The following is a 15,141-nucleotide window of genomic DNA, read 5'->3' as shown; positions in this document are numbered from 1 at the left end:
GCCACCCAGACACCCCTGGGTTTGTTTTTTTTAATGAGATTATTTGTGTTGTACTTAGAAGTTAGTGCTGTACTTGAGGAGCATTTTCAAAAATGCAAATTAAAGATAACAATATGAGCTAACTGGGAGGTGTGTGGCCAGCCTTCCATGTAATGAACTTAAAGAAAGTGAACGTTCAAGTCCATACATAAAATCCTCCACAAACATTTAATCTGCATCTACGGTGTGCCAAGCACTGTGACAGGTGCTTAATAATATTTACACTTAAATCTATCACACATTTACTTAACCCCAAATTCCCATTCTAGATTCTGTCCCATTTTTATGTTTAAATTTTTTTGCATAATATTGCTCAATAGCTTTATATGCAACAATGTATCATTCGCCATTTTATTTATGAGAACAATTCATGGGCAAAAGGAACAGAGCAGCAAGGAAGCAAGCCAGGCTGTTCACCAGCTCCTGCCTGACTTCACGCCCCTGTCCTTTTCTTTTTGACTCTTTTCAGATTCATTTTCCACCTACTGTTTGATGATTCCCCAACAACATTATCTCAAAGGCTCAGACCTTTGCTCTAAGATGAAGACCCAATCACACACACGTCATTGCTACCTGAGATTTTCCACATCCTGCTACCCGACAGGTTCCCAATTGCATTTTCTCACATATTCCTCTCAGGGAATGACTCTGTCCATCTCTGAACTGCCCAGATTAGGCTCCTTTTCCCCACATGAAGCAGCCACTTGTTTTCATCCACTCTGTTTCTTTCATGCCTTTGTCTGTCTAGCGGTTCAAATGGCAAATTTTATGCTATATATATTTTACAGTTTTATTTTTTTTATTTTTTTATTTTACAATTTTAAAAAACTAATAATGTTATATACCAAAAAGCATTAAATTGTGCACCTTCTTTTCCCAGTGTAATTAACACACAGCGTTATATTACCTTCAGGCGTACAATATGGTGATTCAATAATTCTTTTTTTTTTTAAGATTTTATTTATTTACTTGACAGACAGAGATCACAAGTAGGCAGAGAGGCAGGCAGAGAGAGAGGGAAGCAGGCTCCCTGATGAGGGGAGAGCCCGATGCTGGGCTCTATCCCAGGACCCTGAGATCATGACCTGAGCCGAAAGCAGAGGCTTTAACCCACTGAGCCACCCAGGCGCCCCTGATTCAATAATTCTATATATTTCTTGGCACTCTTAATCCCTTCCCCCTATTTCCCCCATCCCCCTCCCACCTTCCCTCTGGTAACCATCAGTTTGTTCTCTGTAGTAACCATCAGTTTGTTCTCTGTAGTTGAATCAGTTCCTTGGTTTGCCTCTTTTTTAATTTGTTCGTTTGTTTTGTTGCTTAATTTCCACATATGAGTGATATCATGTGGAATTTGTTCTTCTTTAACTCATTTCACTCAGCATAATAATCTCTAGATCCAGCCGTGTTGTTGCAAATCGCAAGATTTCATTCTTTATTATAACTGGGTATATATATATTTATATATATTATATATTATTATATTATATATTAAATAAATATGATTATAAAAAATGTAATATATTAATATATAATTATATATTAATAATATATTAACATATTATATTGATATATAATATATATATTTATTTATACCACATCTTCTTTACCCATTCATCAATTAATTGAGGGACACTGGGCTGCTTCCATAATGTGGCTGTTGTAAATAATGCTTGAATAAGCACAGGGGTGCACATATCTTTTTGAATTAGTACTTTCATTTTTGTTCAGTAACTACCCAGTAGTGAAATTACTGGATCCTATGGTATTTCTATTTTTAATCTTCTTTTTTTTTAAATTTTTTATTTCTTTTCAGCGTAACAGTACTTTATTGTTTTTGCACCACACCTAGTGCTCCATGCAATACGTGCCCTCCCGCCACCTGGCTACCCCGACCTCCCACCCCTCGCCCCTTCAAAACCCTCAGGTTGTTTTTCAGAGTCCATAGTCTCTCATGGTTCACCTCCCCTTCCAATTTCCCTCAATTCCCTTCTCCTCTCCATCTCCCCATGTCCTCCATGTTATTTGTTATGCTCCACAAATAAGTGAAACCATATGATAATTGACTCTCTCTGCTTGACTTAGTTCACTCAGCATCATCTCTTCCAGTCCCGTCCATGTTGATACAAAAGTTGGGTATTCATCCTTTCTGATGGAGGCATCATAGTCCATAGTGTATATGGACCACATCTTCCTTATCCATATTTTTAATTTTCTGAGGAGCCTCCATACTGTTTTCCACAGTGGCTGCACCAGTTTGCATTCCACCAATAGTGAACAAGGATTCCTATTCCTCCACATCCTCACCAACACTTGTTGTTTCTTGTGTTTTTTATTTTAGCCATTCTGACAGGTGTGAGGCGATACCTCATGATAGTTTGGACTTGTATTTCCTTGATGATTAGTGATGCTAGTTAAACTCCTAGAAACATACAACCTCCCAGAACTGAATCAGGAAGAAACAGCAAATTTTAACAGACGGAACACCAGTAATTACATTGAAGCAGAAATCAATTCCCAACAATCAAAACTCCAAGACCAGACAGCTTCACAGGCAAACTCTACTGAACATTCAAAGAGTTAATACCTAATTCATCTCAAACTATTCCAAAAACTAGAAGAGGAAGGAAAGCCTCTATGTTTATTCTACAAGGCTACCATTTCCCTGATACCAAAACCAGACAAAGACTACAAAAATGAGAACTCCAGCCCAGTATCTCTGATGAAGACACACATACAAACCATCAACCAAGTATCAGCAAACCAAATCCAACAGTGCATTTCAAAAAGTCATTCCCCATGATCAAGTGGGATATATTCCTAAGTTGCAAGGGTGGTTCAAAATTCACAAACCGATCAGTATGATACACCACATCAATGAGAGAAAGGACAAGAACCATATGATCCTTTCAGTAGATGCAGAAAAAGCATTGACAAAGTATAACATTCATTCGTGATAAAACACCCTGAACAAAGAAGGTTTGGAGGGAACAGGTATCAACATAATAAAGGCTGTGTATGAAAACCCCACAGCTTGTATCAGCCTCAATGGGGAAAATTCCAGAGATTTTCCTCTATGGTCAGGAGCAAGGCAGGGACACCCACTCTCACCTGTTACTGTTATTCACTATAGTACTAGAAGTCTTAGCCTCAGCAATCAGACAGGAAGAAGAAATAAAAAGCATCCAGATGGGCAAAGAAGTCATCAAACTTTCACTATTTACAGAGACTTGATACTATATTAAAAAATAACCCTAAAGACTCTACCAAAAACCTCTCAAGCCCTGAATTCTTCATCACATTGTCCCGCTGCCTCTCCCCTGGTCCAGGTCCTCAACCCCTTTTCCCAAGACTGTCCCTGCAGCTTCGCCCTCTTACTGATCAAGGTAAGATACACACGACACAAAATTTACCACCTTCACTCTCTAATTTTTGACAGTACTCCTAGAGGGACTTCTCAAAACCCTGAGTTTGATGATCACTTGGCTTTTTCCCAGTTTGGCACCATGACAAACAAAGCTGCTATGGCCATGAGTCCATGCTCATTTGGGGGCTCACGGGTATACTTATTTCTGTTGGAGAGAAGAAACCTAGAAGTGAGAAGCCTGAGGTGATAATGTATACATGACTTTACTAGAGAAATGTCAGTGGGTTTAATTTATAAAAGGCCTCTTTAGACCTTGATGGAGGATACAGAAGTCTTATTAACATTCTAGAATATTTTTTGTTAAAACTCCAAATTTTGAAATGCATTTAGACCCAAAAGTTTGGGATGAGGGGTTGCAGGGCTGTACGTAAAATGCGAAGTGGGCATGTACACAGCAATTTGATTTGAGATACATATCAAATTCCTATTCATCTTCCAATCCACTGCCCCAACCATCCTCATAAGGAATCTGTATTTCTCAATCCTCTCCATTTTTTGGTTTGGGTTTATTTGTTGCCATAAAATTTGTTGCCATTTATTTGTTGTTTTTCTGTGTGGGTTTGTAAGTGCCAAACCCTAGAAGGAAGAGAGGCTGAGATTCTTGGATTGTGGACGGCAGTGACTGACAAAGGTCCTCAATGGCTTTAGACTTGGTGCTCAGACTTGGATGGGAAAGCCTCACACAGATTCCCATTCCAGAGGTAAGGAGCAAGTTCTCAAGTCTGTCCCTGAGTGGCCACCCTGTGATTCCGATATGCTTGGCTATGGCCATACTTTGAGAACTACTACTTATAAGACAGTTTTCAGTATAATTAATATGGCCATCATCGTGCTTTGCCCAAGCCTAACATCCTTAATAAAGGGCGTGCTTTTCCTAAAGCCAGCTGTAGGACACTAAAGCACATTACTTTAAAGCTTGGACACTTTGAATGGAATCCTATTGTAATAAATCTGACCAAATATCAACATTATTATTTACAGTTCATTAAAATGAAACCGTCATCACACAGCAGAGAGGAACGCAGTACTCTCTTTGTGTACACAAAGTCTACCTAGGTTAGAAAAAAAAAAATTAGCAGGAGGAGTTTTGAAAAAGCCCATTCTTATAGCACTAAATAGTGATGCTGAAAGATGTTTTCATACCAAACCTGCAGCAACTGTGTTGCTGACAGAGAAATGAGTGTTGTTGGGTGAAGGGGAACAGAATATGCCACCCCAAAATATGCTGTTTTGCCATATTGATTATTTTAAATTAAAGTTACTTAAGAAACAGCCCGTGCAAAAAGGATACTCTGACTCTTTGGTTCCCCTGGAACCACAGGAAATGAACCTCTCCTATGAAAGGTCCCCTCCCTGTACCAGGAGGAAGAGAGACATCATCACCAGAGGTAGGGAATTTGGGGCCAAGAAGGCTACACACACAAATTTTATTACTTCTTCATTAGTTTACTGCCAAGTACAAAACCCTTTTCCTTGTCAATTCTTCAGAAATTTATTGTTTCTTTTTCTAAAAGGTATAAAAACAAAACAAAACTGTCTGCTTTAGTTGCTTCTCTGAGTCTCATATTTTTATGGGTTCCTGTATGTACAAAACTCGTTTTTCTCCTGTTACTCTGTCTTATGTCAATTTAATTATTAGCCAGGCAAAGAACCTAGAAGGGGAAAAAGGAAAAAAAAAAAATCCTTCCCTAGATGGGTCATTGACTTTATGGATAATTTTGTTATGAGAAATGAAGGCCCTGTGTCTGTGAACCATTAAAAAACATACGCACAAACAAACAAACAAAAAAAACTCACTATGCTAAGTGGAAGAAGCCAGTCACAAAGACCACTTATAATATGATTCCATTCATTTTTTTTTAAAAGATTTTATTTATTTATTTGACAGACAGAGATCACAAGCAGGCAGAGAGTCAGGCAGAGAGAGAGGGGGAAGCAGGATCCCTACTGAGCAGAGAGCCTGATGCAGGGCTTGAGCCCAGGACCCTGAGACCATGACCGGAGCCAAAGGCAGACGCTTTAGCCCACTGAGCCACCCAGGCGCCCCTATGAGTCCATTCTTGTGAAATATCAAGCTAAGCAAATCTAGAGACAGATAGTAGATTAGTGGTTACCTAGGGCTGGGGATTGAGGGAATGGAGGAATCTCTTTTGAGGTGATGAAAATGTTCTAAAATTAGATGATGGTGGTAGTTGTATAACTCTATAAATATACAAAAAACATCGAACTGTATATTTTAAAAGGGTAAATCTCGTGGTATCTGAATTATATCTCAATGACATTTGTTTTAAAAAATCAACTTTTTAGGGGGAAAAATACTTATTTTTTGCTAAGGAAATAAAATCTAGCAAATGATAATGGGACTTGATTGTTGGGCTCTAGCACTTACAGGTGATTTTTTTTTAAATTATGAGTCATTTAAGTGTGATAATATTAGCATTTACCTTCTCAGAGTAGAAATGATGTCACTATCAATAGCTATTTGATATTGGGCAATTTTAATATCTATTGACTTTTTTTTCTAATTTTATTTTTTTTAATAAACATATAATGTATTTTTATCCCCAGGGGTACAGGTCTGTGAATCGCCAGGTTTACACATTTCACAGCACTCATCATAGCACATACCCTCCCCAATGTCCATATCCCTACCACCCTCTCCCGTGCGCCCTCCCCCAGCCACCCTCAGTCTGTTTTTTGAGATTGAGTTTTTTATGGTTTGTCTCCCTCCCAATCCCACCTTCTTTCATTTTTTCTTTTCCTACCCCCCAACCCCCCCACATTGCATGTCCACTTCTTCATATCAGGGAGATCATATGATAGTTGTCTTTCTCCGATTGATTTATTTTGCTAAGCATAATACCCTCTAGTTCCATCCATGCCGTCGCAAATGGCAAGATTTCATTTCTTTTGATGGCTGCATAGTATTCCATTGTGTATATATGCCACATCTTCTTTATCCATTCGTCTGTTGATGGACATCTAGGTTCTCTCCATAGTTTGGCTATTGTGGACATTGCTGCTATAAACATTCAGGTGCACATGCCCCTTCAGAGCACCATGTTTGTATCTTTAGGATATATACCCAATAGTGGAATCGCTGGGTCATAGGGTAGTTCTATTTTCAGTTTTTTGAGGAACCTCCACACGGTTTTCCAGAGTGGTTGCACCACCTTGCATTCCCACCAAGAGTGTAGGAGGGTTCCCCTCTCTCCGCATCCTCGCCAGCATCTGTCATTTCTTGACTTGTTAATTTTAGCCATGCTGACTGGTGTGAGGTGGGATCTCATTGTGGTTTTGATTTGTATCTCCCTGATGCCGAGTGATGTGGAGCATTTTTTCATGTGTCTGTTGGCCATCTGGATGTCTTCTTTGAAGAAATTTCTGTTCATGTCCTCTGCCCATTTCTTGATTGGATTATTTGTTCTTTGGGTGTTGAGTTTGCTAAGCTCTTTATAGATTTTGGATACTAGCCCTTTATCTGATATGTCGTTTGCAAATATCTTCTCCCATTCTGTCAGTTGTCTTTTGGTTTTGTTAACTGTTTCCTTTGCTGTGCAAAAGCTTTTGATCTTCATGAAATCCCAATAGTTCATTTTTACCCTTGCTTCTGTTGTCTTTGGCGACGTTCCTAGGAAGAAGTTGCTGCGGTTGAGGTCAAAGAGGTTGTTGCCTGTGTTCTCCTCAAGGATTTTGATGGATTCCTTTCTCACATTGAGGTCCTTCATCCATTTTGAGTCTATTTTCATGTGTGGTGTAAGGAAATAGTACAATTTCATTTTTCTGCACTTGACTGTACAATTTTCCCAGCACCACTTGTTGAAGAGGCTGTCTTTTTTCCACTGGACATTCCTTCCTGCTTTGTCGAAGATTAGTTGACCATAGAGATGAGGGTCTATTTCTGGGCTCTCTATTCTGTTCCTCTATGTGTCTGTTTTTGTGCCAGTACCATGCTGTCTTGATGATGACAGCTTTGTAATAGAGCTTGAAGTCTGGAATTGTGATGCCACCGACTTTGGCTTTCTTTTTCAATATTCCTTTGGCTATTTGAAGTCTTTTCTGGTTCCATATAAATTTTAGGATTGTTTGTTCTATTTCTTTGAAAAAAAATGGATGGGATTTTGATAGGGATTGCATTAAAGGTGTAGATTGCTTTAGGTAGAATAGACATTTTCACAATATTTGTTCTTCCAATCCATGAGCATGGAACATTTTTCCATTCTTTGTGTCTTTTCTCAAATTCTTTCATGAGTACTTTATAGTTTCTGAGTATAGATTCTTAGCCTCTTTGGTTAGGTTTATTCCTAGGTATCTTAGGGTTTTGGGTGCAATTGTAAATGGGATGGACTCCTTAATTTCTCTTTCTTCTGTCTTGTTGTTGGTGTAGAGAAATGCAACTGATTTCTGTGCATTGATTTTATATCCTGACACTTTACTGAATTCCTGTACAAGTTCTAGCAGTTTTGGAGAGGAGCCTTTTGGGTTTTCCACATATAGTATCATATCATCTGCGAAGAGTGATAGTTTGACTTCTTCTTTGCCGATTTGGATGCCTTTAATTTCTTTTTGTTGTCTGATTGCTGAGGCTAGGACTCCTAGTACTATGTTGAAGAGCAGTGGTGATAATGGACATCCCTGGCGTGTTCCTGGCCTTATTGGAAAAGCTCTCAGTTTTTCTCCATTGAGAATGATATTCGCAGTCGGTTTTCATAGATGGCTTTGATAATATTGAGGTATGTGCCCTCTATCCCTACACTTTGAAGAGTTTAATCAGTAAGGGATGCTGCATTTTTTCAAATGCTTTTTCAGCATCTATTGAGAGTATCATATGGTTCTTGTTCTTTCTCTTATTAATGTATTGTATCACATTGATTGATTTGCGGATGTTGAACCAATCTTGCAGCCCTGGAATAAATCCCACTTGGTCGTAGTGAATAATCCTTTTAATGTACTGTTGGATCCTATTGGCCAGTATTTTGGTGAGAATTTTCGGATCTGTGTTCATCAAGGATATTGGTCTGTAATTCTCTTTTTTGATGGGATCCTTGTCTGGTTTTGGGATCAAGGTGATGCCGGCCTTATAAAATGAGTTTGGAAGTTCTCCTTCCATTTCTATTTTTTGGAACAGTTTCAGGAGAATAGGAATTAGTTCTTCTTTAAATGTTTCGTAGAATTCCCCCGGGAAGCCATCTGGCCCTGGGCTTTTGTTTGTTTGGAGATTTTTGATGACTGTTTCAATCTCCTTACTGGTTATGGGTCTGTTCAGGTTTTCTATTTCTTCCTGGTTCTGTTGTGGTAGTTTATATGTCTCTAGAAATGCATCCATTTCTTCCAGATTGTTGAATTTGTTAGTGTAGAGTTGCTCATAGTATATTCTTATAATTGTTTGTATTTCTTTGGTGTTAGTTGTGATCTCTCCTCTTTCATTCATGAATTTATTTATTTGGGTCCTTTCTCTTTTCTTTTTGATAAGTCTGGCCAGGGGTTTGTCAATCTTATTAATTCTTTCAAAGAACCAGCTTCTAGTTTCATTGATTTGTTCTATTGTTTTTTTAGTTTCTATTTCATTGATTTCTGCTCTAATCATTATGATTTCTCTTCTCCTGCTGGGTTTAGGCTTTCTTTGTTGTTCTTTCTCCAGCTCCTTTAAGTGTAGGGTTAGGTTGTGTATTTGAGACCTTTCTTGTTTCTTGAGAAAGGCTTGTACCACTATATATTTTCCTCTCAGGACTGCCTTTGTTGTATCCCACAGATTTTGAACCATTGTGTTTTCATTATCATTTGTTTCCATGAATTTTTTCAATTCTTCTTTAATTTCCTGGTTGAACCATTCATTTTTTAGAAGGATGTTATTTAGTCTCCATGTATTTGGGTTCTTTCCAAATTTCGTCTTGTGATTGAGTTCTAGCTTCAGAGCATTGTGGTCTGAAAATATGCAGGGAATGATCCCAATCTTTTGATACCAGTTGAGACCTGATTTATGTCCCAGGATGTGATCTATTCTGGAGAATGTTCCATGTGCACTAGAGAAGAATGTATATTCTGTTGCTTTGGGATGGAATGTTCTGAATATATCTGTGATGTCCATCTGGTCCAGTGTGTCATTTAACGCCTTTATTTCCTTATTGATCTTTTGCTTGGATGATCTGTCCATTTCAGTGAGGGGAGTGTTAAAGTCCCCTACTATTATTGTATTATTGTCGATGTATTTCTTTGATTTTGTTATTAATTGGTTTATATATTGGCTGCTCCCATGTTAGGGGCATAGATATTTAAAATTGTTAGGTCTTCTTGTTGGACAGACCCTTTGAGTATGATATAGTGTCCTTCCTCATCTCCTATTATAGTCTTTGGCTTAAAATCTAATTGATCTGCTATAAGGATTGCCACCCCAGCTTTATTCTGATGTTCATTAGCATGGTAAATTCTTTTCCATCCCCTCACTTTAAACCTGGAGGTGTCTTCGGGTCTAAAATGAGTTTCTTGTGGGCAACATATAGATGGGTTTTGTTTTTTATTCCATTCTGATACCCTGTGTCTTTTGATTGGGGCATTTAGCCCATTAACATTCAGGGTAAGTATTGAGAGATATGAATTTAGTGCCATTGTATTGCCTGTAAGGTGACTGTTACTGTATATTGTCTCTGTTTCTTTCTGATCTACTACTTTTAGGGTCTCTCTTTGCTTAGAGGACCCCTTTCAATATTTCCTGTTGAGCTGGTTTGGTGTTTGCAAATTCTTTCAGTTTTTGTTTGTCCCGGAAGCTTTTAATCTCTCCTTCTATTTTCAATGATAGCCTAGCTGGATATAGTATTCTTGGCTGCATGTTTTTCTCATTTAGTGCTCTGAATATATCATGCCAGTTCTTTCTGGCCTGCCAGGTCTCTGTGGATAGGTCTGCTGCCAATCTAATGTTTTTACCCTTGTATGTTACAGACTTCTTTTCCCGGGCTGCTTTCAGGATTTTCTCTTTGTCACTAAGACTTGTAAATTTTACTACCAGGTGACGAGGTGTGGACCTATTTTTATTGATTTTGAGGGGGGTTCTTATCATCTCCTGGATTTTGATGTTTGTTCCCTTTGCCATATTAGGGAAATTCTCTACAATAATTCTCTCCAATATTCCTTCTGCTCCCCTCTCTCTTCCTTCTTCTTCTGGAATCCCAATTATTCTAATGTTGTGTCATCTTATGGTGTCACTTATCTCTCAAATTCTCTCCTCGTGGTCCAGTATTTGTTTGTCTCTCTTTTGCTCAGCTTCTTTATTCTCTGCCATTTGGTCTTCTATGTCACTAATTCTTTCTTCTGCCTCATTTACCCTAGCAGTAAGAGCCTCCATTTTTTATTGCACCTCATTAATAGCTTTTTTTATTTCAACTTGGTTCGATTTTAGTTCTTTTATTTCTCCAGAAAGGGCTTTTATCTCTCCGGAGAGGGTTTCTCTAATATCTTCTATGCCTTTTTCGAGCCTGGCTAGAACCTTGAGAATTGTCATTCTGAACTCTAGATCTGTCATATTAGCAATGTCTGTATTGATTAGGTCCCCAGCCTTCGGTACTGCCTCTTGTTCTTTTATTTTTGTGGTGAGTTTTTCCGCCTCATCATTTTGTCCAGATAAGATTTGCTTTCTCCTCCTCTGGAATTCCGCTATTCTCCTTGGTGAGTGAAGTTGGTCTTGGCTGGGTTTCTTGTTGATCTTCTGGGGGAGGGGCCTGTTGTAGTGATTCTCAAGTGTCTTTGCCCGAGGCGGAATTGCACTGCCCTTACCAGGGGCCGGGCTAAGTAATCTACTCGGGTTTGCATTCTGGAGCTTTTGTTCCCTGAGCACTTTCTGTAGAGTTCCAGAGGATGGGAATGAAGATGGCGGCCTTCCAGTCTCCAGCCCAGAGGAGCCGAGAGCTCAGGGTCCCACTCCTCCGTGCGCCCTCAGAGAAAAGTGCCCAACCACCACTGTCTCCCTGGCTTCTGTTCGCACTTGTAGGAAAGCACTCAATCGGTTGCACTTGGGGAAAAGCGCCTGGTTGCTTCCATCTCTGTGGCCTCCGCAGCACTCCGAGCTCACCCAGCCTGCAACCCCGGTTCAAGGTAACCCCGAGCTGAGAGCTCACTCCTCGGCTTTGTCGCTGTAGCCGGCTTCCCTGCTCTAATACCTGCAAGCTCTATGACACTCAGATACCCCCAGTCCTTCTGTGACCCTGTGGGACGTGGGGTTATGCTGACCCCGCATGGGCTTCACCCAGGTTTAGCCTCTGGAGTGATGTCCCTCAGTGGAGAAGACTTTTAAAAGTCCTGATTTTGTGCTCCGTTGCTCTGCCGCTTGCCGGGAGCCAGCCCCTCCCCTTGCGGTCTATCTTCCCATCACTTTGGACTCACTTATCCGCAGGTCCTACCTTTCAGAAAGTGATTGATTTTCTGTTTCTAGAATTGTTGCTCTTCTTCTCTTCGATTTCCCTTTGGATTCGTAGGTGTTTGCAATGGTTAGATAAGCTATCCAGCTGATCTCCTGCTTCCTGATGTCATCTCAGCCTGCTAGTCCTCCGCCATCTTGACTCCTCCCCTCTACTGACATTTTTGTCCCTTGATCTGGAAGGTCTCACTATTTGCAGATTCTGTTAAGCCTGCATACATCTCACAGACAGAGAAAATTAGGGAAATATTACAGTGGTTCATTCAGAGCTGTCATGACAGCTAAGAAAAGTGGAGAAGCAAAAGGGTAGCTTCTGAGAGACATACTCAGCATAATGTCTTCAGAGATGGGACCACAACAGTGTTGCGAATCATGACTGCAGCACTGCCCTGGCACATGAAGGTCCTTCAGGAAGTAGTCATGAAAAGAATGAACGAAAGATGCATTTCTGGAGAAAAACCTTCTCATTCTTATTCTGGCATACTCATCATTTACTTTTGAGAAAACAGGCTATAAACTTGTCCACATTCTTGAAAGCAACATGGGTTTCCTTTCTGTTACTGGATTTTTCTTTCTCCTTTTTTTTTTTTTTTTAAGATTTTATTGATTTGAGAGTGAGCAAGAGAGAGCACAAGCCAAGGAGAGGAGCACAGGGAGAGGAAGAAATATACTCCCCACTGCTCAGGGAGTCTGACAAGGGGCTCGATCCCAGGACTCTGGGATCATGACCTGAGCCAAAGGCAGATGTTTAACAGACTGAGCCACCCAAGCACCCCTCTTCTCCTGGATTTTCAATTGTCACTTCCGCTTTCTTCAATCAGTTTTGAGCTAAATTCATTTACTTCCACAGTCTGTCCAGTATGTATTCCAGTTGCAATAATTTGGCACACATATTGACAATAAGTGTCTGAGAAAGCAGGGGCCCCTGGTATGTAACACAACCAGTCCCCACGCTGTGCTCATAGTCAGGAAGAGGGACGGTTTTGCTCATTGAAGCTGATAACAATAAGCTGATTACTCCTGCATTTTCAGATATTTTTAGACAGGTATTTTAATTCTTCCCCCTCTACCCCGGGAAATAAATAGCAAATTAGAAAAATGTTCAAGGCCCCAGGCCATCAGTGGTTTGTTGTTTCCCCTATGAATCAGCAACCAGACTGTGGAGATACAACACTTCTCCAGACCTCCAAATGTAAGACAATGAGGCAGAGAGGGAAGACCTAGAGTATGTCAAAGTCAAAATCGCTCAGGTCTCCCCTAAACACCCACCTACCACCAAAGATAAGGAATACACTGAAAGACACCTGTGCAAATAAATTAAGCAGACTTTAACCGTCCTACATAAATGGCAGTAGCATCTTCCTTTTCACACGTATTCTATGAAATCATTTCTCCCCACACATTAGTATCTGGGGGACACCAGAAGCTGCAGAAAAGGGATTAAGTGGATGTATACATATGCTGAGACCTTTCCCATCCCCACCCCAGCCCTCTTTCCCTCTCTGATTCTCAGAACTCAGAGTTAGGCCTTTATCCTAGACAAGAGATCCATTGAGTTTTCTACAGAACCTGCTCCAGCCAAGAGGACAGAAGAGCAGGACAGTCAAAGAAGTTCCTGAACTCAACAACTCATCTGGAAGGCCCTTCTCTAAAGCTCAAGCAGCATGCTCCACCCACATGCACGTAACTCCATCAATGTCATGGTTGATCTGAGGTTGTCAGAAAACAATCACAGATTATCAGAGAGCTGAAGAACATCTCTAACAAGGAAGACAGAGCCTAAATTTAAAAAAAAAAAAAAAAAAAGAGGGAAAAAAGCACCATGAGAGATTCTTAACTCTAGGAAACAAACTGAGGGTTACTGGAGGGGGGTGGGTAGGGGATGGGGTAACTGGGTGATGGATATTTAGGAGGGCACACGATGGGATGAGCATGGGTGTCACATGCAACTGATGAATCACTGAACACTACATCCAAAACTAATGATGTACTATATGTTGGCTAATTGAATCTAAGGGGAAAAAAGCAATTAAAAGAAAACAGAGCCTAGTTACAAAGGGAAAAATAAACTTCCAGAAGAGAAGTTATCACCAATAACTTTAGAGAGCTATATAAGAAACAAGAAAGCACACTATGTAAAAGTAACACTCAAAGGACAAGAACAAAATGGAATTCTTGAAAATTAAAAATATGAGTGCAGAAATGAAAAACAATAGGAGAACTGAAATATAAAATTGGGAAAATATCCTGTAAAGAAGAGCAAATAAAGAGATGGTAATAGGAAATAAAAATAAGAAAATTAAAGAGTTAGGCCAGTGGATCCAATCCCTGAATACTAGGAAAACAGAAAGCAACAGAGAAGACAGAGGAAAGAGAATCATCAGGGAAGTCATTCTGGGAAATTCATCAGAATCGAAGGGCAGGCATGTGAAGATTAAAGGTATTACAGAGTATCCAGGAAGATGAAAGAACATTGCTCCAAGGCATATTATCACATAATTTCAGAACACCAGGAAGAAGAGAAGATCCTATAGCCTTCCAAGAGGGATGGAGCACAGGTTTCTTTTTTATTTTCTTCAAAGACTTGGGAATCAGAATAACATCACATCTCCCAATAACACCAATGGGAGATAAAAGGCCAAAGAACAATGTCTTCAAAATCCTGATGGAAAAAGGATTCCCAACCCCCACCAGTATATCCAGATAAAACATCATTCAAGTGTCAGGAGGGGGTATAGACAGTTTGGACTTGTGAAGTACAGGAAAGAAAAAAAAATCTCCTCCCATTCCCCATCTTCAAGAAGGTATCAGAAGGGGGCACCTGGGTGGCTCAAGTGGTTAAGCCTCTGCCTTCAGCTCAGGTCATGATCTCAGGGGCCTGGGATCGAGTCTCGCATCGGGTTCTCTGCTCAGCGGGGAGCTGCTTCCCCCTCTCTCTGCCTGCCTCTCTGCCTACTTGTGATCTCTGGTCTGTTGAATAAATAAATAATAAAATCTATTAAAAAAAGAAAAAGAAGAAGAAGGTATCAGAGGACCACCCAACTGAATCAGCTGAGAAAGAGGAAACCAGGAAAAATAAGAAACAGATGATTTTACATCAGAGTGAATAAGGGAATCCCTAAGATATTGGTGAAGAGGAAATCCCAGATGACAGCAATCCCCCTGCTACAGAGTTCAGGTGGTCAGGGAGTAGAGAAGGCTGGAAGGCTCCAGGAGGACCTCTTTAGGAAGATGACATAGAACACGTGAAGTCTCTAAATGTCTTAAGGGG

Source organism: Lutra lutra, chromosome 8, assembly GCF_902655055.1.
Source record: "Lutra lutra chromosome 8, mLutLut1.2, whole genome shotgun sequence".
Taxonomy (NCBI): Eukaryota; Metazoa; Chordata; class Mammalia; order Carnivora; family Mustelidae; genus Lutra; species Lutra lutra.
Note: the sequence above shows the minus strand (reverse complement) of the source record.